General features: G+C 37.0%; 1 long non-coding RNA gene across 1 annotated transcript; it reads right to left on the bottom strand.

The window, feature by feature from the left end:
- Positions 1 to 4,061: 4,061 nt before the first annotated feature.
- On the bottom strand, positions 4,062 to 11,072 carry LOC121150932. The gene is made up of 3 exons (XR_005883045.1): positions 10,967 to 11,072; positions 9,379 to 9,385; positions 4,062 to 4,097 (listed from the first exon to the last, which is right to left on the bottom strand). It is a non-coding gene; the product is annotated as an uncharacterized LOC121150932 (long non-coding RNA).
- Positions 11,073 to 22,354: the final 11,282 nt, after the last annotated feature.

Below are 22,354 nucleotides of genomic sequence, written 5' to 3' on the forward strand. Positions count from 1 at the left end.
GGGAGTGTTTAAGTTCCATAAACAACCAATGCAGTGTAAATAACTACATAAATCAGAGGACACCATTTAAATGCATTTGAATAAAAACTAAAGTACTAAAAAAACAGACTTTCTTAAACTTATTTACATTTCCATTTTAATTTTTAACACAAAACTAGAATGATAAAGTAGTAGAACTGATGGCAGATGGCAGGACAAATCAAATTATAAATAATAATATAATATAATATAGGTGCACAATCCAGTGTTAATCTTCAACTAAAACTTGGGAGTTTCAAACCTTTTTCTGGGGAAATCTGGCACATTGAATGATAATATTATTACAACAGTCTTTGCAAACAGCCAGTACCCTCTAGTGTACATTATCAATAAAACCCTCAAGTAAAATGAACAGCACTGCCTTTCTTTTTAATGATTATCATTTCTCTGCACTCTGTTTGTTTTACTATTTCCAAGCATGTAATCTAGCAATGATTACCAGGGTGAAATGATGAAACATGCTGGTTATAAATGCTTCATAGCTATGGTTCAATCCATATGAATCTATTCCTTGGTATGGAGCTATAATTCTTATTCATGTTCATGTCAGCTGAAAATTTATATTGATGGAAGAATTAGACATCGAAATGTTTCTTATTCTGAAACTCCGCCATGGGTTATTGATTTAACTGACATTTAAACTATCACAGCATATCAGAAATACACATAAATCCATATGTGTCCTTGTCAGACTCAGTAGGAATAAAGACATAAAAAGAAAATAATAATAACAACAATAATAAGTGAAATGGAATATTATATAAAGTTACTCGCTTTCAGGAATCATCTGGATTAACCAGAATTCCTATTACTTCTGGCACATAGCCCGGAAGTCTAATTGTATGCATTGGGACATCCTCAGAATAACCCAGATGGTACAACTAGTGCATGAAAAATATTTTCCAACTTCAATATTAAACAATTGCTCTGATGAAGTTTACCCTGGTTGTGCCATATAAACTAACACAAGGCAAACATGTAATACACATTTGAGACCAGAAAACAGATATATACAATTCAGCAAGAAAGCTCACTTTTCTGTTTTAGTGAAGGCCAAAGAGCATTGGTGTTGTGATCATTAATTTAGATACCAAACACTCCAGCAGTGCCAGAGTAGCTTAACAGTTTAATGCCCAGCTGTTTTTTCTTTATTGTAACAGTTACATTTTCATGTTATTATGTAAGGAGGATAATATTTTGCAATCTAATTGGTTATCAGAGGGAATTAACTAATCTGAAATAAGTGTATTTGTTTCCTAAAGAAAATTACTATTTCCTGCATATAAACAAATAACTATGTGAGTTGCTCTCATATCTATTTCAAGTTTTCAAGTGTAGATAGCTATATATTATCTTTGCTTTTTAGAGAAAATGCTGATAGGAATGCTTGTTCAAAGGATCTGATAATTAGATTAAGTAAAGTAAGCAGGAAAACACTTCAGTCATAAAACTTGATTTCAAGGCAAGTCTGGAATTGCTAAACAAGGAAGAAGCTATAAAATAAATTTTTCAGGTTATTTTGTAGTCCTCAGTTAAACATATTTCCTCTGCAGCTTGAATACTTGGAAACAATTATTAGAATACGTGATGAAAATTGTAGTAAAGACACACACATGTACACTGGCACACTCCTCATTCCAATTTTTAATCTTTAGACATGCAAGATAGGAGTATGCACTGTTTAATCAGGAAACTTGCATACCTCTTAAAAGTCATTTTACCCCAGCTATAGGTAAGTACCTAGAATCACTTGTACCTAGGCAAGTGTTACACTGCTGGGATAAACACAGCCAAGAGCTGGTAGTCAGTCTGAGCCTGATTAATGTCAAATTTGTGTTAACTATATCAGTGTGACAGCATAATTATCTATTTTATTTTTTAAGATATGTGAGGAAGGCTTGCAACAGTTGGCTGGCACATGCCACCCCGAGTCTCAGGCAGGAGTGGGGACATTTTGGAGTGGGAGCAGCGAAGAAAATGTTTGACAGGGGAGGAATGACTTTTGTGGTCTTCCACAGACCAGGCCAGTATACATACAGGTAGGTCACGAAACTGAAATGTAGTGGCTTAAAGGGGAGGGAGCTAGAGGGCATGTAGGGACCAGGCCAAGGCACCTGTCATGTGGGCAACTGTGGTGGCTAAATAGCACTGCTCACTGCCTACTGCCAAATACAAAAGCTGTGGATGGGGACACATCTGGCTAGGCTAAATCTCAGTACCCACCCATGAGTGTCGGAGTACAGGGTGGACCATGTCAAGACAGGGCACAGCACCCACTGGAAAGCAAGAGAACTGAATATGGGGACAAATTCTGTAGGGACTCACTTCTGTGGGACTGTAGCACTTGCTGGTTCATGCTGAGAGCTGGGGGTGGTGATAGGGTGAGCCACGCAGGACCACAGAAATCACCTGAAACTTGCAGGAGCCAATGCTTGGGGTGGGGTGGGGGTAATCTAGTCTGGGCCAGGCTACAGCACCCACTGGTACATGCAGAGGTCAGGACTGAGGCCAGACTGTGCTGTGTTCCCTGTCAACACACATGAGAACTGGGGCTGGGAGTTGGCCTCATAGGAGAACCCGGTGAAATTCCTTGCTAAGCCAAAGCCAGCTGCCAATAAGGAGCATAGAAGCCAGCGCTGAACATGGACGGGACCAGACAAGGCTGCAGGACTCTTCAACATTTGTATGGGCTGGGTCTAGGACAGGCTGTAACACCTCATGAGCATTAATGAGAGCCAAGACATAAAGAAAGTTATGTTATGCGTTATTAATAGATTTGGCTTCTTCTTGTTTTTAATAGCTTTCAAAAAATGGCTTTTAGGGCAATGGATTTGGCACAGTGACTAAGAGGAAGCTATGGATATAGCTATTTCTTATCTGAGTTCTTGTTAAAGCATATCTTTACAAGTAACAAACGTTGGTCCAAGTGCTTGGCTCCCTGCTGTCCCTGTAAGAGACCATGATTGAGTACCTGCTTCCTGGCTTCAGCTTAGCCCAGCACTGGAAGGTGGAAGAACAAAAAAGTGAATCAATGAACTAGTAAGTATACACTCTCAAATAAATAAAATAAATTTTGAAATTCTTTTAAAATGTGAAACTATATCCAACTGCAATTATTAAAGTTTTTTATAAATTAAAATAACACTGTCATGTCTCTGTATTATAGATAATGACAAATATCTTCCACCTGGAACAAGAGTGGTGAGATGCACTCTAACACCATAAGTTTTTTCTGCCAACTTCAATAAATAATTTATGATGAATGTTGATGCTGCCATTACTCTAGAGACACTAGGTATGCATCCAGCGCATATTGCTGAAGGAAAATTCAGAGACATATTGAGGGAAATGATTGACATGAAAAAAGATCAAATTGCACCAGAAGAAATAAAATGGGCTAAATTTTTCTCATGAAAGGAATCTTTAGAGACACTTCAAAATAATGAAATAAAATTCGCCTTGGACTATTTCTATGTAACCTGTGAAACAAGATCATATTTCCCTGCATTTAGAGGGATTCTGTATGAATACTGAGGAAGATGAACCCTATAATATTTCCAACAATATCTGGTATCAGGATGCAGAATATTGGATATCAATAATAAAGTAAAAGAAGAATAAGTAGTTAATCAAGGGGGATAATCACTTACTTAAAGGACTTATATGGGAATGTAAACAACTTGTTTGTTTTAGTAGCAAGGATATATTAAGTTACAGTCCCTTAATGGGAAAGGTGTGGTGAGACTGGGTGATAAAACTGAATGATGGACTACCAGGGACTGCATGCTTGGTATAGTCATTTAGAACTCAGATGTATATGCATACGCTTAATGCTTGCAATTTTCCATGTAGTTGACAGAGACATCACCAACGTTTCTAATATCTCTCTAAATAAGTCTGGATGTGTGTTTTAATTTAAAAATCCTTGATTTTTTTTTTTTTAATGAGAGAAAGAGATAGAGAAAGCTCTTCCATCTGCTGATTCATTCCGCAAGTGGCTCCAATGGCCAGAGCTGAGCCAATCTGAAGCCAGGAGTCAGGAACTTCTTCTGGGTCTCCTATGTGGATGCAGGAACCCTGGGTTTTGGCCATCTTCTACTGCTTTCACAGACCACAAGTGGACTGGATGGGAAGTGGCGGAGCAGCCGGGACAGGAATCAGCGCCCACGTGGGATCCTGTCAGTGGTTACAATGCAAGGATTTAGCCACTAGGCCACTGTGTCATGCCCCTTTGATTTTATATGGTTGTTCACAGACGAGGGAATCTATTGTTTTCCAAGATGAGCACTATATTTAGCCATAGCACAAAGGTCCAGGCATATGTAAAATCTAGCACAGTAAATTGTCCCATACCTAGCAGTTTTTGTGAGCTTCAGAGTTAACCAAGACAAAAATCTTACATAGACTATTTAATAAGCCACAAAGCAATGTATAAGGTTCATAATAACTCAAAAGGTTGTTTTATCTTCAGAGCAGTTGCATTGCATGAATAGCCACAGAAGCACCTAAGCTAACCTGTCAGAAAGAACACTGTAGATTTGCGGCTTCAGAGTTTCACAACTCAGGCTCTCATTATCAGATAAAACACAGAATATTATTGGCGTATTTCAACTTGATAACATCAGTGTTTTAGCAATTAGGTTCCTTTTTATCAATTATATGAAATGTTTCTCGTAAATTGTTTTCTTTTAACCTAACTACATAAAAGATGAAGTGATTCAAAGTATGAGGAATGACTGATGTGGACAAGAGAACAACTTAAAACTTGGACCAAGAAATGGGCTTTAAGCAGTAGCCAACTACTGATTTGCTTAGCCTCTTTAATAAGACTTATTTCTCTTAGAAGTAAATTGTGGTATTTCATGATATTAAAGTGACAATATTTTTTGAAGCAAAAAAAAATCTTTGAATTATTAATATTCATTTGTTGATTTCCTGCCAAAAAAAAACAGCCTTTGAATGTTATGCCTCAGGTTGAATTTTGGCAGCAAGTTAGGGACTGGGATAGGAAACAGTGTTGAAGAAACCATAATGCATAGATAATAATAATAATAAATTATAAACCAAAATAAAAGAGAAAAAAAGCCATAATGCAGAGATAAGGAAGCCAAAGCAAAAATTACATCAGCAGTATAAAGCCCCAGACCACACTCACAACTGAAGATGCTAGTTAGAGTTCTGTCTATAAGGGAGGTGTAGCAATGATTTTATCAAAAGTAGTTTTAGTGTAAGTGGGGCTTTCAAAAATATAATATGGAATACACAAGTAAACAAATCAAAGGAAAATATTTATGAACATCCAAATAATCAAGGAGATTTTTGATCCAAATTTGGTACTAAGTAGAAAATGCTACACCAGAAAAGTTAACATTTTATTTTTTTTTTTAAAGATTTATTTTTATTATTTTTTATTGGAAAGGCGGATATACAGAGAGGAGAGATAGAGAGGAAGATCTTCCATCCGATGATTCACTCCCCAAGTGAGCCGCAACGGGCCGATGCTATGCCGATCCGAAGCCAGGAGCCTCTTCCGGGTCTCCCACGCGGGTGCAGGGTCCCAAAGCTTTGGGCCGTCCTTGACTGCTTTCCCAGGCCACAGGCAGGGAGCTGGAAGGGAAGCGGGGCTGCCGGGATTAGAACCGGCGCCCATATGGGATCCCGGGCGTGCAAGGCGAGGACTTAACCACTTGCGCCACCGCGCCGGGCCCAACATTTTATTTTTAAAAGCATTTTTTGTCTCACCTAAAAAGGTAAGTTTCTGTTTGTTTACTTTTGAATAACCAAAACAGGATTTCTTCATTTTAACAATTTAGTCTGTGAAATTTAACAGAGTAACAATATCCTGTTAGGATTAATATGGTGGCATATTTTTTCTCTTTGTTACTGCTGAAGTTATAGCTGTCTTTCAAAACTACAAGTAATTCACATGAAAGAAAGACTGTAATAAAGTGATTACCTTTTAATTCTGAAAGAGAATAAAAATGAAAACAATGACATATGTTTAAGAAGGAAATTAATTTAAAAACTATTAAATTATACAAACTACAATTAATCTGTGGGGTTTTTGTTTAGATAAAATTGGCATGGATGTAGTTTCAACAACATTTTCTGATACTATGATCAGGAAAGCTAATAGTGTGATACAAATTTTAGGTTTCAATGGAGAGTCTAACCCAAAATAGAATTTTAGGGTGTGTCATATCAAAATCAGGAAAAAGGAGGAGACCTTTTGAGAGAAGTGACAAATATTTTCTGAAAGAAGAGGGAACAGAATAGGAAAAAATATGGAAATGCCAGATTTGAAACTTTGGATCAGTCCATATAACAGTAAGCCTTCTAATATTTTCCTTGTAGCAAATTTCTAATGTTAAAGTTTTCTTTTGGAAAATGGAGATTGAATATTGTCTATTTGTTGGGTTTTTTTTTGATGAATAAATAAGAAAATATATCGGAGCTTTTCACACAGACACTAATACTCAGAATTTTGTCAATAGGAGATAATGTGGAGAAGCAAATAATTAAATTCAAAGATACTGTCAGAACCCTGGGATAAGTGCATGAACATTTTGGAACAGGATATGAAATAAAAGCATCAGGTAAGGAATTCCATTTTTAAATGTCTCCATTAAGGAAAAATTGCAGATTACATATAAATCAACAAACAACAATCACCAACTGGCTTGTTTATGTAAAAACAAAGTAGCAGACTAGCAGATTTCACAGTCAAATGTAGCTAAATAAAAGGATAATTTTAAAAATGTTTTTTTTTAATTTATTTGAAGGTACAGCATTCAAGAGAGAGAATTGTCTAGTATGCTCTCCAAAATGGCTGTAAGGACTGAGGTAGGGCCAAGCAAAGCCGGATGTTAGGATACTCATCTGACTTGCAGAGAGGTGGCACGGGCCCAAGTGCCTGGATCCTTCTGCACTGCTTTCCCAAGCACTTTAGCATGGAGATTAATCTGAGGTGGAAGAAAAGGGGCTCAAACCAGCACTCTCATAAGAGAGTGCCTTGGAGGCAGTTTTTGTTTGTTTGTTGTTTTGTTTTGCTTTTTAGCAGTGTTTTAACCTGCTTTGCCAATACTATAGCCTAAGTAATTGCTTTTATGTCTACATTAACTCATATACTCAATACCACTCAGCAGATAAAATCAAACTGGATACTAATGGTTTCATGAATAAGTTATTATTTCAGGTTTTTTGTTTGTTTTTTGGTTATTCAGTGGTTTTAGCAAATATATCCAATATTTAAACTTCACCCACTAAAGATTCAGTATTTTCGTGTCTTTGGAAGGAACCTATGCTCACTAGTTGGGACTCACTAAACACAAGGGTACTTTGAAAATTTCATGCAAAAATGGAAGCAAAATTAAGCTGATTTGATGGTAAAATAATTTCAAAATTAAAACACAGATGTCTAGAAAATGAATTTTCACAATTTTTTTGGAAAGCTGTCTCCTATACTGAGTTGGAAGAGGTCAATCTACAGTTTCTTCCACTGTGGCATATAGCCCCCATGGGTCGTGAGATGGTCCTGATTGCCATGTCACTGGTTCAGTTTTGGTTGCTTCTCCATGCTCTTGAAGTCTGAGTCCTTTTTTGTTCATTGACTTCTGTTAGGTTTTCTGTAACTTCCCAACTTGGTGGGTGTCTTTATACAGCCCCCTGCTGGACAAAGCCTGTGATTCATCTCAGATTCTATCTCCACCTGCTGCTTGGAAGCCAGTTCTGCTCTATCATTTTGTTGCTGTGTTGGCTGTGTAGCTCTCAACCAGGATTATATCACACAGACTTGCAACTCTGAGTGACTGGGTTGTGACACTTTCCAAGAGTTTCCCCACTACATGACAGAGTCTCCTGACAAGATTCTAATTAAAGTAAGAACAAAATCAAAATATGTACTAAAGACTGAGTTTCTGTGTTTGACTAACCCAGCTGTGGTCATTACAGACATTTAGCAGGTAGGAGACCTCTTTATTTCTGTGTGTATGCCACTATAGCTCCCTCTGTGCTTTTCAATTAAAAAAAATCAAATTTCTTATAAATTGCTTTTGCTAACTTACCAGGAATTTTCATCTAATCATACCCATCATTGGTCCCTATCTATTCCAGTTTACTTACATTAACCCTGAACTCAATTCAAAATTTCCTCTAAAGACAAGCAGCATCAACATTGTATAGGAACCTCATTCAAAGATAGAATTGCAAGCCTCATACTAGAATCTTCTTAATCGGAATCTTCAGTTTTCATAAGATGCTCCTGGTGGTTCCTCTGAATGTTTAAGTTTACAAAGAACCAGATGTCAAAAAAGAATCACAGGGACAATGATCAATGATCATGCCACCAGGACTAGCGAATGCCACTAGTATCTCACGATCTTGTTCCTTTCCACGTCTACATTGAAGCTCTTCTTGTCCAGCCTGGATAACACTGATGTTTGCTGCTGAAACGGTCTTGACAGTGCCAAAGTATCTGTAGCACCATCTACTGCCATATCTTAGACACTAATTGTATCAATATTATTTTAAATTTATGTTTACTAATATAAATGGAACAGATTTTTTATACTTCATGGATAATACTCTATGAATATAATGATCTATTTTTCTCTTGTGCTCTTCTTCATTCTTTCTTAATCTTTGTGATAACATGATTTTAATTTACTTGGTGGTCATGAACTTAATGTTATACTAAATAAAGGGATCAACAAGTAAAACGTAGAAAAAACACTGTCTATCGGTGAAAGAGGTGATGCCTATAAACATAATCAAATCTCAAGATACCAATTGCACTAATATACATATGATTTTTATACATTAATATACCCCAAATCAAAGAAAATTTGTCTTTTGGGGTCTGGTTTATTTTACAACCTTGTTCCTTTTTTTTATAATTGCAACAGGCATTCTCATAGTGGTGAGGTGAAATCTCACTGTGATTTTTATTTACATTTCCTGAATGGGAGTGATACAAATATCTGTTGATGTTCTTTGTCCGTATTGTAATTGCATTTTTTTGTTTTGTTATTTTTGAATTTTTGAGCTCCTTAGGTATTATGGATAGTAAAATTGTGTTAGATGCTTTAGTCCCATTCTGCACCATCATTAGCAGTAAGGGTGTTGAGACTGACTTGTGTTTTCATAGTTCCAATCCGTCTCAATGCCAAGGTGAACCAATTGAATTGCTGCTTAGATTAACACACAGTACTGGCATACTTCATTCAGATGCACTAATCATACAACATCCCTATGAGCTTCATACTGTTAGTGTGGAGCCCACTGTGAGAGGTCTGTACTTCTAGATTTGGACAGCACTAGTGCCCTGAAGCCCGGCCACACCCACATGCTTCTTAATTCTGTAATCTGTGCAGAGCCCACACAATCACAGGATTCCCACAGTCACACAGCCAAGTGGATCTCTTTTCAGTACAATAAGCAGCCCTGTCTCCAGAATTAGCCACTTGACAGTGTAAGTTGGAGCTCCATCTTAGCAAACCCAGCCTGGTACTTTGGAGAGGTAAGGAGAGGGAATTTATGTGACCTCCTTTTGTGGAGCTAAGTGGATGTCCTGACCCCCACTGCTGCCCCCAGTTCTCCAGGCCACATTTTGTCTGAGGAATGAATATGCAGTCCCACTGACAAAATCAGGTTAGGCATCTGGCCCACTCCAGCCTCCTCTCACCTTGCTCTAGAATGATTACCTCTGCCATCCCTGGCTGTGCAAGCTGTTGGTGATGCTGCTGGCTGGGACATGTTTGTGTGCTGTCATTACTGTGCCACAGAGTCTCTATTCTATTCTGAAGGCTCTAGCAAAAACTTTTCTCCAACTGTATTTTGGGAAAGGGATCTTTGCTTTGTTTATCTGATAAGTTCACATAGTTACAATCTATGTGTCTTCTTCCTGCTCAACTACCTTAGCTACTCCCCTCATACCATATCATCATTGTTAATGCTATTTGGAAAAGTAGTGTTTGTGAAATTACATATTTTGGTTTCTTACCAAAGCTACTCAGCTCGAGGCTTAAGAATGATGAGTACAAAGCAGCTAGTCAAAGCACAATGACTTTCAATCATTATACTTTAATTAGGATTAATTCTCCTCTCAAATATCAAGCAATTATCTCCGATCAAACTTAAGATTGTACTTTTCCTTCTGTGGACAATTTATTTCTCTAGAGAGTTCCCTGGTGTTAAAAATAAGTTCCATGGTGTTGTGCTACAGTAGGCAATGCCTCCAGGTGTGGTAACACTATCCCCCATGGGTGATAGTTCATGTCTCAGTTGCTCCACTTCCAATCCACATCTCTATTAATGTCTAGGGAAAGCAACAGAAAAAGGCTGAAGTGCTCGAGTCCCTGCCATCCACTTAGCCAGCTGGATTAGCATAAAGTTCAAACAAATATAGGCCTACTATCCTGATTGATATGCCATCACATCTGAATTCTAGATGGACACCATTTACTGAAAAACCAACTTCTTTAAGTATTGCAAATATTTTTTTAATAAGACTTGAAATAGCCCAAATCACCATTTGGATGTTTATTCTTTATTTTGCTTTAAGGAAAGAGATATTTTGACAGACTAAAGGGTCATTTCAAGTCTCAGAATGATGGTGTATAATTTTCTACAATTTTGGTAAATTGTCCTTTAAAAAAAAAGAAAGAAAATCATCTGCCACTGTTTTAGAAAGTAAATTTAAACAGAAATCTTCAAACTGTTTTGTTGGCAATTGTAGGAAAAGGTGTATTTTATATTTCAGGGCATAAAGAAGCTAATTTTTTTTTAAGATTTATTTTTATTGCAAAGTCAGATATACAGAGAGGAGGAGAGACAGAGAGGAAGATCTTCCATCCAATGATTCACTCCTCAAGTGAACGCAACAGCCGGTGCCATGCCGATCCAAAGCCAGGAGCCAGGTCTAACACACGGGTGCAGGAACACAAGGCTTTGGTTCGTCCAAGACTACTTTCCCAGGCCACAAGCAGGAAGCTGGATGGGAAGCAGGGCAGCTGGCATTAGAATCAGTGCCCATATGGGATCCTGGCCCGTTCAAGGCCAGGACTTTAGCCACTAAGCCATGGCAATGGGCCCATGATTTTTGTCTTTCAGGAGCAGAGATTGTGTTTTGAGTAAACGTGTATATTTAGTTTTCTTTTTTTTTTTAAGTGAGATAACATAGCTTATAATGGCAGGAAATTAATTTAACCAGGAAACAGTGAAATAAACTATAAGAGCAAAATTGATCAGTCTTTATATAGTGACTTTAGTGTCATTATTATGGAAATGCAATTGAAGTTTAGAATGCGAAGATGTTGGACCCAGCACAGTAGCCTAGTGGTTAATCTTCACCTTGCATGTACTGGGATCTCATATGTGCACCGGTTCATGCCCTAACTGCTCCACTTCCCATCCAGCTCCCTGCTGGTGGCATGGGAAAGCAGTGGCTCAAAGCCTTGGGATCCTGCCTTCATGTGGAAGACTTGGCAGAGGTTCTGGGTTCCTGGCTTCAGATCATTAAAGCTCTGAGCATTGTAGTCAGCAGCAAACAGAAGAGATTTCTGTTTCTCTTTCTCTCTGTGAATCTGATTGTCCAATAAAAAGAGATATATGTTTTTTAAAATGTGGCAATATTTTTTTTTTTAAAGTGGCTACTGGAAGACCTGGAAAATAAAAATGAAGTGCTACTAAAATTAGAATATAGGGTCCAGCACTGTAGCCTAGTGGCAAAGGTCTTTGCCTTGTATACTTCAGGATTCCATATGGAAGCTGATTCATGTCCCAGATGCTCCACTTTCCTTTCAGCTCCCTGTTTGTGACCTGGAGAAGCCATAGAGGATGGCCCAATGCCTTGGGAACCTACACCAGTGGCAGACCTGGAAGAAGCTCCTGGCTTCAAATCGGCTCAGTTCCTGCCATTGAGTTCAGTTGGGGAGTGAAACAGTGGATGGAAAATCTTTCTCTCTGTCTCTCCTTCTCTCTGTAAATCTGCCTTTAGAATAAAAATAAATAAATCTTAGAAAAATATAAACACATTTTATTTTTCTATTTTGTTCTTGTCTTTCAATGCCCTCGCTTATAAAAGCCCTCACTTCTTTTTCATTGATTTATCCTATTTAGATATCTTTGTTGACACATTGCCATAGCAGAAATTAATAACTACTGTCAAATGTATCCACATTGTGATATATCTGGCATATTAATACAATTCTGAGTCATTTTGGATAATTGAAGAGGCACCAATTTTCTTTGTCTCTTTAGAAGATGGGGATGACTTTCAAATTGAAAATTATATTCTACTTTCCTAGTATTTTCACTTTTTAAAATCAGATTCATTTAAATCCAGATCAACAAACAAAAGAAAACTAAAATGCAAGCCAGATGTTTATCACTGGCCACACTAAAACTGTGTTTACCTCTGTTGAATATGTGCATAAAATGAAAGATGTTTCAAGACAGGTTTAAACTTTTTCTTGCATCATCAACATAGTGGAATGTGGGTTCTATGAATAGCTATTCTGTGGGAAAATGTTTGTATGAGGTATGTTTTCACATGGTTATGGAAAAAACAGAATTAAAGAAGCTGGCTTCAGAGGATGGCAAAGTGGCAAACAGGCGAATCCTCCACGTGTGAGCCTGACATACCATATGGACACCAGTTTGTGTCCTGGCTCTTGTGTTTCTAACCAGCTGTGTGCTAATGGTCCTTGGAGGCAGCTGAGGATGGGTCAAGTCCTTGAGGCCTACATGTTCGGGAGACCCAGAAGAAGCTTCTGGCTCCTTGCTTCTCACCAACCAAGCTCTAGCTGTGGGGGCTATTTATGGAGTGAATCAGCGGATGAAAGACCTCCTTCTGTCTGTCTTAAATTCTTTCAAGAAAAAATAAATCTTAAAAAAAAAAAGTAGTTTTAATGTAAAACTCTCTGAAATCCATGTTAACCTTTTATAAATTTTCATTTTTTATTAATATTTTGTTGTACCATGTGCAACCCTCTAATAAGAGGAGTTAAAAACTGAATTATTTAGCCACTCAGAATAATCACCTCTATTTTTCAGATAAAAAATTGGTTAGTTGTATCTTAAAAGCACATCTTGGCTACCAAACTCATTGTCTTAGGTTTTAGTCTGCACAGTTCAGGTTCTGTATGCTGAAAAGAAAAAACAAAACAAAACCATGGACCAGGGTTGTAGCACAATGGGGTAAAGTACAGATCCAACTCCTAGCTGCTCAGCTTTCATTTCAGCATTCCTGAGACAAATGATGGGCTAAATGCTCAAGCCACTGCCAACTGTGTTGGGGATCTGAATGGGGTTCCTGATCCCTGGTTTCAGCCTGGTCCAGCCCTGGACATTGAAGGAATTTGGGAAGTGAACTTGTGAATGGAAGATCACTGTGCTCCTTCCGTCTCTCCGCCTTTCAAAATAGAAAGGGTAAATTTGTTTTTACTAAGACAACATCAGTGTTTCTTTGTGTTGCTGGATTTTACATTTCTGTTATTGTAAAAATTATCAAAATGACCCTCATGTACATGCTTAGAAATAACCTTTAATATGAGGGACAGGGCCCATTGCAATAGTGTAGTGGCTAAAGTTCCCTTTTTGAATCCGCGAAGATCCAATATGGGCACCAGTTCTAATCCTGGCAGCCCCACTTTCCATCCAGCTTCCTGCTTGTTGCCTGGGAAAGCACTCAAGGAGAGCGCAAAGCCAGGGGACCCTGCACCTGCGTGGGATACCCGGAAGAAGCTTCCAACTCCTTGCTTAAGATTGGCTCAGCTCTAGCCATTGCAGCCACTTAGGGAGTGAACCATGGGACGGAAGATCTTCCTCTCTGCCTCTCTTCCTCTCTGTATATCTACCTTTCCAGTAAAAATAACTAAATCTTAAAACATATATATATTAAGGACAATTAAACATATTTTACCTATGACCACAAATTTAAAAGGCTTTAAGGAAGTCTAGCCTCATTTATGAATGCATCCATGTTTTTCTAGTTGATAGAATAGTTTAAAAGTATATTTTGGAGCCCATAAGACCTAATGAGGGACTATTATTAGACAATTAGAAAACATTTCCTCTAATGGTTTACAAAGTATGAAGAACTGTGTTTGCTTCATGACAATACAGCAGAGCATTTTTCTGTTGCACTCAAGGGGTATTTTTAAGAGACATTTCACCAAGCTGTAAGAAATAAGCTATATTTCCTCCCTGTTGAAAAGATGAAGGATAGTGAAATTGGAAGGTTAAACGGTTTGCTCACCATCTCGTGCTAAGATATTGGCGAGGAAATGTAGGAGAATAGCCTCTGGACTTTAAATCTGTTGCTTAGCTACTGATCCACAATGTTCCCAATTGACTTGAACTGCAGACTACCAGAGAATTGGAAGATTCAAGAAAGTTCATGCCTCCAGTAAAATGAAAAGTGGAAAATTCTGTCAACAAATTGCTCTATATACAAACCATCTGATCACCCTCATCAAGTAGATTCTTTTATCATAGCAGCCAATTTGTTTCTGAACTTTTATTTAGTCCTAAACAAATTTCTGGGTGATATTTTGTCATACATACCAATTACAAAATATCAACTTTAGTTCATTTGAAAAAATTTTCCAGAGGGAACTTTTTTCAAATGGCTTCAAATTAATTTAATCTTAGTTGAAATAAAACCGTGGAGAATGATAGACAATATGTGTTATTATGTAGAATTAATGCTTTTTGAAGCTATTCAGGTACTAAGTATTATTTAAAATACATAAGATATATAAAGTTTGATTTAAGTCAGAATAATTTCACCAGAAAAATATTTTGATTTTAACATTGGTATCCTTCCTCTTGGAAGTAATAATAATTTCAATCAATTCATGATCATTTGTTTTCATTTCTTTTTTAAAAAGACTGATTTATTCATTTTGAGAGCGGGGTCAGGGAGAGACAAGAGCCAGGAGCTGTTTCTAGCTCCCTCACATGGTTACAAAGGACCAAGCACTTATGGAATCTTCTGCTGCCTTTCCCAAGCCATTACCAGGAAGCTGGATTAAAGTGGAGCAACTTGGGGATATAAACCGGTGCCTATTTGGGATTCCAGCATTGCAGGTGACAGCCTTACCTGCTAATGCAATGCCAGCCCCGAGATTTCTGTGCTTGTCATTAGATTTACCTCCAATGAGATGTATCTATTTACACCTTTATCCCCTCCTGGCTTGTTTTGATCAATAACAGTTGGTGGTAAAATGAAGAGTGGTGAACTCTACCATTTTCAGCATACATCTCTTTTATACAGATTCTATTTTGAACTCCACTACGATCCCATTGACAACCTCTTATTATGCCCTATTCTGTATCTCCATATGAGAATGCACAAACATTTTGGCTGAAAGTATGGACAAGAAAATACCTTAGAACTGCAGATTATCAAGTTATTTAGCTCTAAAGCCGAACAAAAGGATTTGCATTGTGGTGCAAAGGTTTAAACAACTGCCTAAGAAAGCAGCATCTCATGTTGAAGCTTTGGTTTAAGTTCTTGCTCTTATGTTCTCAACTAGAAAGCAGTTAGACAACTGATTGCTTTTTTTGCTGTGCAAGATTCTTTAGCTTAATGACATGTCATTTTCTTATTTTTGGCTTCGTTTTCTGTGCTTTGGAGGTTTAATGAAAAAAGAAAAAGGGTCCCTTTTCATTATCTTGAAACATTCCCTCAGTTTTCTCCTAGTAGTTCAAAAGCTTTTAGTTTCATATTTAGGTCTTTAGCACATTTTCATTGGACTTTTGTACATGGTGATAATTTCAATCTTCCATACACTGATATTCAGTTTTCTCATAGTCATTTATTGAAACATTTTCCCTTTCTTCCTTGTGTCTGTTTATTTTGTGCATGTATCTGTCTCTATGCTGGTAAGCTGTTTTCATTATTATAAATTTATAATATAATTCAAACTAAAATCACTTGGCATCCCTGGATTTATCTTTCTAGATAATATCAAAAACAGGAGAAAATGAAGAGAAATAATGTGGGGGGGGGAGGAAAAGGAGGAAGCTTACCGATGGCTACTAGAGAATGGGGAAGGGTGGAAAGAGTTAAGGGGTGGGAAAGAAAGATCAACAAATACTCAATTAGATAGAGGTAAGTAAGTTCTGAGGTTTAAGGTAGGCATCGCAGCAGTAGTGAAGATGGCACTTGGGATATATGCATCCCTAATGAGAGTGCTTGGATTTAACCATCAACCTGTCTTATTATTCCTGTTCTTTCTCTGTCTTCTTCTCCCTTGTTTCTGTTCTTGTTCTCATACTCTTTGTTTTCCTCATAAAAGCTAATCAATTAATTCTATGACTTAAAAGCTAATTAATTCTATGGACTTTTCCTATTATAGCCTATTTCACTTGATTCACTTAAGCAGCTTCATTTCTTCTTTTTAATCTGTGTGTATATTATTTTTGCTTGCCATCATTAGGTTAAGTATTCTGCTATTATGGTGAATGAATGTGATATGAGTAGAAATCTTATTTTCATTTTTAATGTAAAAATGCCATCACCACAAATACAAAGTTAGGCAAATAAGCTGTAAACAGAAGAAGACAATTGAGCTCAGGCTTTGCATACCATACAGATCTGGTGGGTGTATGCTGATAAAATCATTGAATGACAGCTTCACCAACGACTTACAACTTTGTCTTGAAATAACTTCATTCCATTCAGATACCAACCCTCTTTTGATGAATAAATACTTGTAAGGTGGATAATACACATTTATATTTGAAAAAGTCCTTGGGCAATTAAATGAGTGTATCTCAAATTTGCATTACAAATCTTCACATGGAAGTATACAGTTCATACTATTAAAATAAAAAATGTGTTTCCATAGATATATAATTGGATTCAAGACTGAACTTCTTATTTTTTTTCAGTTTTATATTCACTGACATTTTAATTCAGTGACAAATTAATTGCTTAACACCTATATATTTGAATCAGATTATTTTAATAAGTATCATTGAACATGCAATGGAAGATATGCAAGAATAGAACAATATGAGACAGCAAACATAGACTTTTAATATAATCAATCTAAGTGAAGTTTAAAAATAGGATGAAAAAATAGAAACCATTACTTATTTTTAAGGAATAATAACACTGGATATATGAATGTGCAAACTATTCATAGTAATTTATGGACAGTTCAGCATATAATCCTATGAATACTTTAGTTCTAGAACAAATAGGACACATTTAGGATACATGATAGCTTACCAATCAGTATACATAGATCTCAGCTGGACACATGAAATGGCACCTGTCAATTCTATTTTATTAAAACTCTGGTCTATTTACATGCAATCATGCTCCAGGATTTTCACATTTACATAGTTACTAGTAGACTGTATTTAGTTTTCTATTTTTCCACATTTTTCTATCTCTTTATAAATTTTAATTATTTCATGTAGTAAACATACATATATGAATATATATATGAAAACTTACATACAGCTAGTGTGTGAGACCAAATAGTGTTTTCTTATGTTCCATTTCCAGAGTTCAATTTAATAGCAGAATTTAATAAATTTTATGATATTTCAGTGTATCTGGGTACTCGGTAACTCAATCTTGTATTAGAGCAAAATATTTTGAGGTATCAATCATGTGTCAGTGTTATGAAAAGGGCTGGCAGCCACATCCAATCCAATTGTAACTGGATATTACAGTGAAGTTAATCTCACTTATTCCTTGAAAATACTCTCTCCTCTGTTGAATCTTATTTCTAATTTCTCATTAACCTCTCTGTACTACTTCAATGAAGTATAGAAAAATCATGTTTTCCAGACTACATCATAAAACTTGATCAGAAACAAATCTATACCTGTCACACTAGTAGATAAATGACACTCCCAAGCACAAAAAAACAATGCAATTTTTGAAAGTCTATTCTATTATAAATATACTCTCTCAACCACACAAAACCAATACTCCAGAAAACCCTCCTTTCTTTCCTCACCCTTATACAGTCATCACATTAGTGCCCGTATGTTCACATCTTATATTAATACATGCTCCATGCAATTTAATTTGGAATTACAGCAAACAAAATCTACTTTATGTGTTATTTTTATGAAAATTAATACACAATGTTAAAGTTATGGAGATATTTACCATGCTACTTTTGAGAAAGTAGCAGAAGATGGTCAAAGTGCTTGGGCTCCTGTCTTCCTTGTGGGGGACCCAAATGAATTTACTAGCTTCCTGGTTTGGCCTGGCCCAGTCATGGCCACTCTAGTTATTTGAGGAGTAAAATGGCACATGGAGAATTTCTCTCTCTGTATATTTCTCTTTCTCTGCCCCTACCACTCCCTCCTTCCTTCTGTAACTCAGCCTTTCAAATAAAGTAAATACCCTAAAGGAAATATAAAGAACACAGGATTTGAAGATGATGCTGTGCCATACCAGGCTCTCCTCTGTCTGTGGCATCAGTATCCCACTTAGGCACCAGTTCTATTTCTACCTACTCCACTTCTAATCTCGCTCCCTGATGATACCTTGAGAAAGCAGCTGAGAATGACCCAAAGACTTGGGTCCCTGTTTCACTCACCGAATGCCTACAACAAGCAGGGTAGCCCAGGGCAAGTGTGGAAATCAGTTGTGGTTTCCCATGTGGTTGGGAGGAATTCAACCTCCTGAGCCATGTCCTGCCCCCATGGTGTGTCTTTGTAGGACTCTTAGATCTAGACCAACAACCTGTAATTGGTTTGTATTTTGTTATAGCATTAGCAACCTTTACATTACTGGAGATCCAAGAAGGTAATAGCCACACTAACTTCAGCAGCTGTGAGATATTAAAAGAAGAAAACAGACTACATTTTTGATAAAAAATGAAAAGATGAAGACACTGTGGGATAAAGGGAGAGAAGCCAGAGATACTGCTTTAGTCAGCCATGTGGTACAGCTGTGAGCCACCATTATATCATGACAAGATAGGAAGAAATTGCTAGGCATCCTGCTGCACACAGTATTAGCTGAGAGAATTTCACAATCACCCACTGACTTTTAGTTCTGCCTGGGGAGCCAACTGGAATCTAAGACACTGCTGGGCTTGGAGCGGGAAAGCTGCCTTGCTCCCTGTCCCCCTCTCCTACTCCTGTAGAACACCATTTAGTCAGGTAATGCTCCCCTGTCTGTTCCTGACTGTAGCAGAATTAACTTCAGGAAGATACACATACTATACACACACAGACACATATTCATATATATGTATATATATGAATATATATTTACTCATGATACTATATTCTTAGAGTAAATATATACTATATTTATCATACATGTATATACTATATATAATATATACTATATTCGTACAGAAATATGTTATATAGACTATATACTGCATACATTTCTATATATTTCTATATAGAAAATATATTCTATATATACTATATTCTTACAGAAAATATACAAATATACATATACATATATGCTCATGTATGTGTGTGTATATATATATATATTTATAACACTATATTCTTACAGAAAAAAAAAATGGTAGAAGAGTGTGGCAGCCTGTGTTACAGATGATATTACCTTAGGGAGAATGTTGCTGACCAGAGTCTGGCCTGCAAAACCAGCAGGATGCCCATCTAAACTTGTGAACTCAGAGAGCATTACCTGCTTCTCATATCCACCAGAACCCTTACAAGTAGCTGACTCTGGGACACTTCAGCTCCTTCCACTGGCCCCACTGAGAAAACAATACTCACTTGACATTCCACGGGTTACATCCAAAATTAGCCTGGGTTGCCCCAGACCCAACTGCCAGCAGGTTCCCACAAGAACAGAAAAGAAAAAATGGGGCAATATGCATCACTCACTAGCTTAAAGCTGCAGCTGGTATCACCTTCATCTTGGGTAATTCTGGAATCAACAGCAAGCCTGAGCAGAGAACAGTGCCGTTATAATGTAGGATCACTGGGGACAGAGTGGTAATACGGGAGCTGTGGCAGCAGAGGCTGTGGCAGAAAGTGGCGTAGGAATACAGGGCTGAAACTCTTGGGAGAGAGTGGCACGAATGACGGCAAAAGATGAACCAAGCACTGAATGGGATAAGTCGACCTGTAGACCTATGACCAGTGCAGCTTAAAAACTGGCCCCAAGAAGAAAAATCTGCTACTCAGAGTTGCAAAAGCCAAGGGCAAAGCAAGAGGCATAGGCACAATAATGAATTTACTCATGCCTCCCAAACAGAGGAGCAAAAGACTAGGTCCACCTCATTGCTAACTGAGAAGACATCAAGAAACTGATACATAAAAATGTTATAAAGTAGTTATAAAGCTCCTCAAAAGCAAAAGAAAAATACAGGAGGACAAGTAATTCAAGGAATATGTTACACAGGAAATGGCAACACTGAACCAAAATCAAACTGGGTTATTCAAATTGAAGAACAAATTTAAAATGCAATGGAAATTCTCAATAAAACAATAAGTGAAGCAGAAGAAAGAATCTCAAAACTGGAAGACACCTTCTACAGTCATGCCGAAACAGTCAAAAAGCTGAAAGAGGAACTGAGTAAGCTAAAACATCCAAGAATTAAGAGGCCCCATCAAAAGGCCATACCTAATAGTTATGGGAGTTTCAGAAGATAACGGAAAGAGAAGCTGAGTTCAAAGACGTGTTTAATGAAATAACAATTGAGAACTTTCCTAATAGGGAGAAATAATTACAAAACAAAATACAGGAGAGGCACAGAACTCCAAATAGAGTTGAGCAAAAGAAATCTTCACCGTGACACAACATGATCAACCTTTTTTCAGTTGAACATAAAAGAAAAAATACTTAAGTATGCATTGAGAAAAGTCAATTAAGCTAGAGATTAACCCCAGACTCACAGCTGACTTCTCAGAGAAAACACTATAGGCCAAAAGCAAATTGAGTGACATACTCCCGATCCTAAGTGGAAAAAAAAAAGAGCCTAAAAGATGACCTTTTAAATTTTTCTTTGTCTTTGAAAATGAAAAAAAAAATACTTTAAAGCAAAAAAAAAAAAAGCTGCAAGACTTCACTTCTACCAGAAGTATTGTACAAATTTTGCTTAAAGATGTACTTTATCGAAAAGGAATAGCCCCTAGCAAATCCAGAGGCAAATGTGGAGAATGCTCCAATAAAATGACAAAATATATATAAATAAAATGATGAAAAACACATTGCCAAAATGGCAGAACCAAATTAATAACTGTCATTATGAACTGGGAATGTAAATGCCTTAAACTCAGCAATCAATCATCATAGATTAGCAGACTGGGTCAAAGAACAAGATCCATTTATCTGTTCCCTGCAGCACACATCTCACTAATGATATGGAAAGTGAAAGTGAAAGTGAAAGGATGGAAAAGAATATCCCAAGCTAATGGAAAGGAAAAATGAACTGGTGTAGTCATTCTAATATCAGACAATATAGACTTTATGTGAAAACTATTAAAAGAGATGAAATGTGACACCACATCATGATCAAAGGATCCATTCAGCAAGAAGAAACCACCACAGAAATTCCAGGTCACCCAGCTATACAAAACAAATATTAATAGATTTGAAGAGAAAAATAGACTCCAACACAATAATACTGGGGACCGTAACACCCACTAACCTTAATAGACAGATTAGTGAGACAGAAATCCAACAAGGAAACAACACAGTTTTCTCAGACAATAGAACAGATAGCCTTATTTAATATCTACAAAACTTCTCGTCTTACAAATACAAAATACAATTTATTTTTCCATCAATGCATGCAACCTTCTCCAGGATAAACCACATTACAGGCCACAAAGCAAGCCTCAGCAAATACTTAAAAACTGAAATCCCACTATACACATCTTCTCACACTGTCATGGGGTAAAACTGGAGACCAACTAATAAAAATGTCCTTAAAGACATGCAACTGCTTTTAGAGTGAACAACATGCTGCTAAATTTTAAAAATTGGCTATAGATGAATTCAAAGAGGGAAATTAAAAACTGCTTTGAACAAATGAAGCATCAATACGACATATGAAAACTTGTGGGACAGAATCAAGTCAGCATGAAGAGGAAAGTCCATTTCAATCCAAGCTTATGTCAAGAAATTAGAAAGGCATCAAATAAGTGGGCTAACCATACATCTGAAGGAGCTAGAAAAACAAGAGTAAAATAATCCCAATATTGGAGGGGGGAAAAAAAGAAAGAATCAGAGCAAGGGAAGAAAAGAACCAAATACAGATCAAAAGAACAATACAAATGATCATTGAACCAAAGAGCTGGTTCTTTGAGAAAATCAACAAACTAGATTTCTCACTAGCTCAAT

The sequence above is a fragment of the Ochotona curzoniae genome, unplaced genomic scaffold (assembly GCF_017591425.1).
Source record: "Ochotona curzoniae isolate NIBS_2020 unplaced genomic scaffold, NIBS_Ocur_1.0 contig_2210, whole genome shotgun sequence".
NCBI lineage: Eukaryota > Metazoa > Chordata > Mammalia > Lagomorpha > Ochotonidae > Ochotona > Ochotona curzoniae.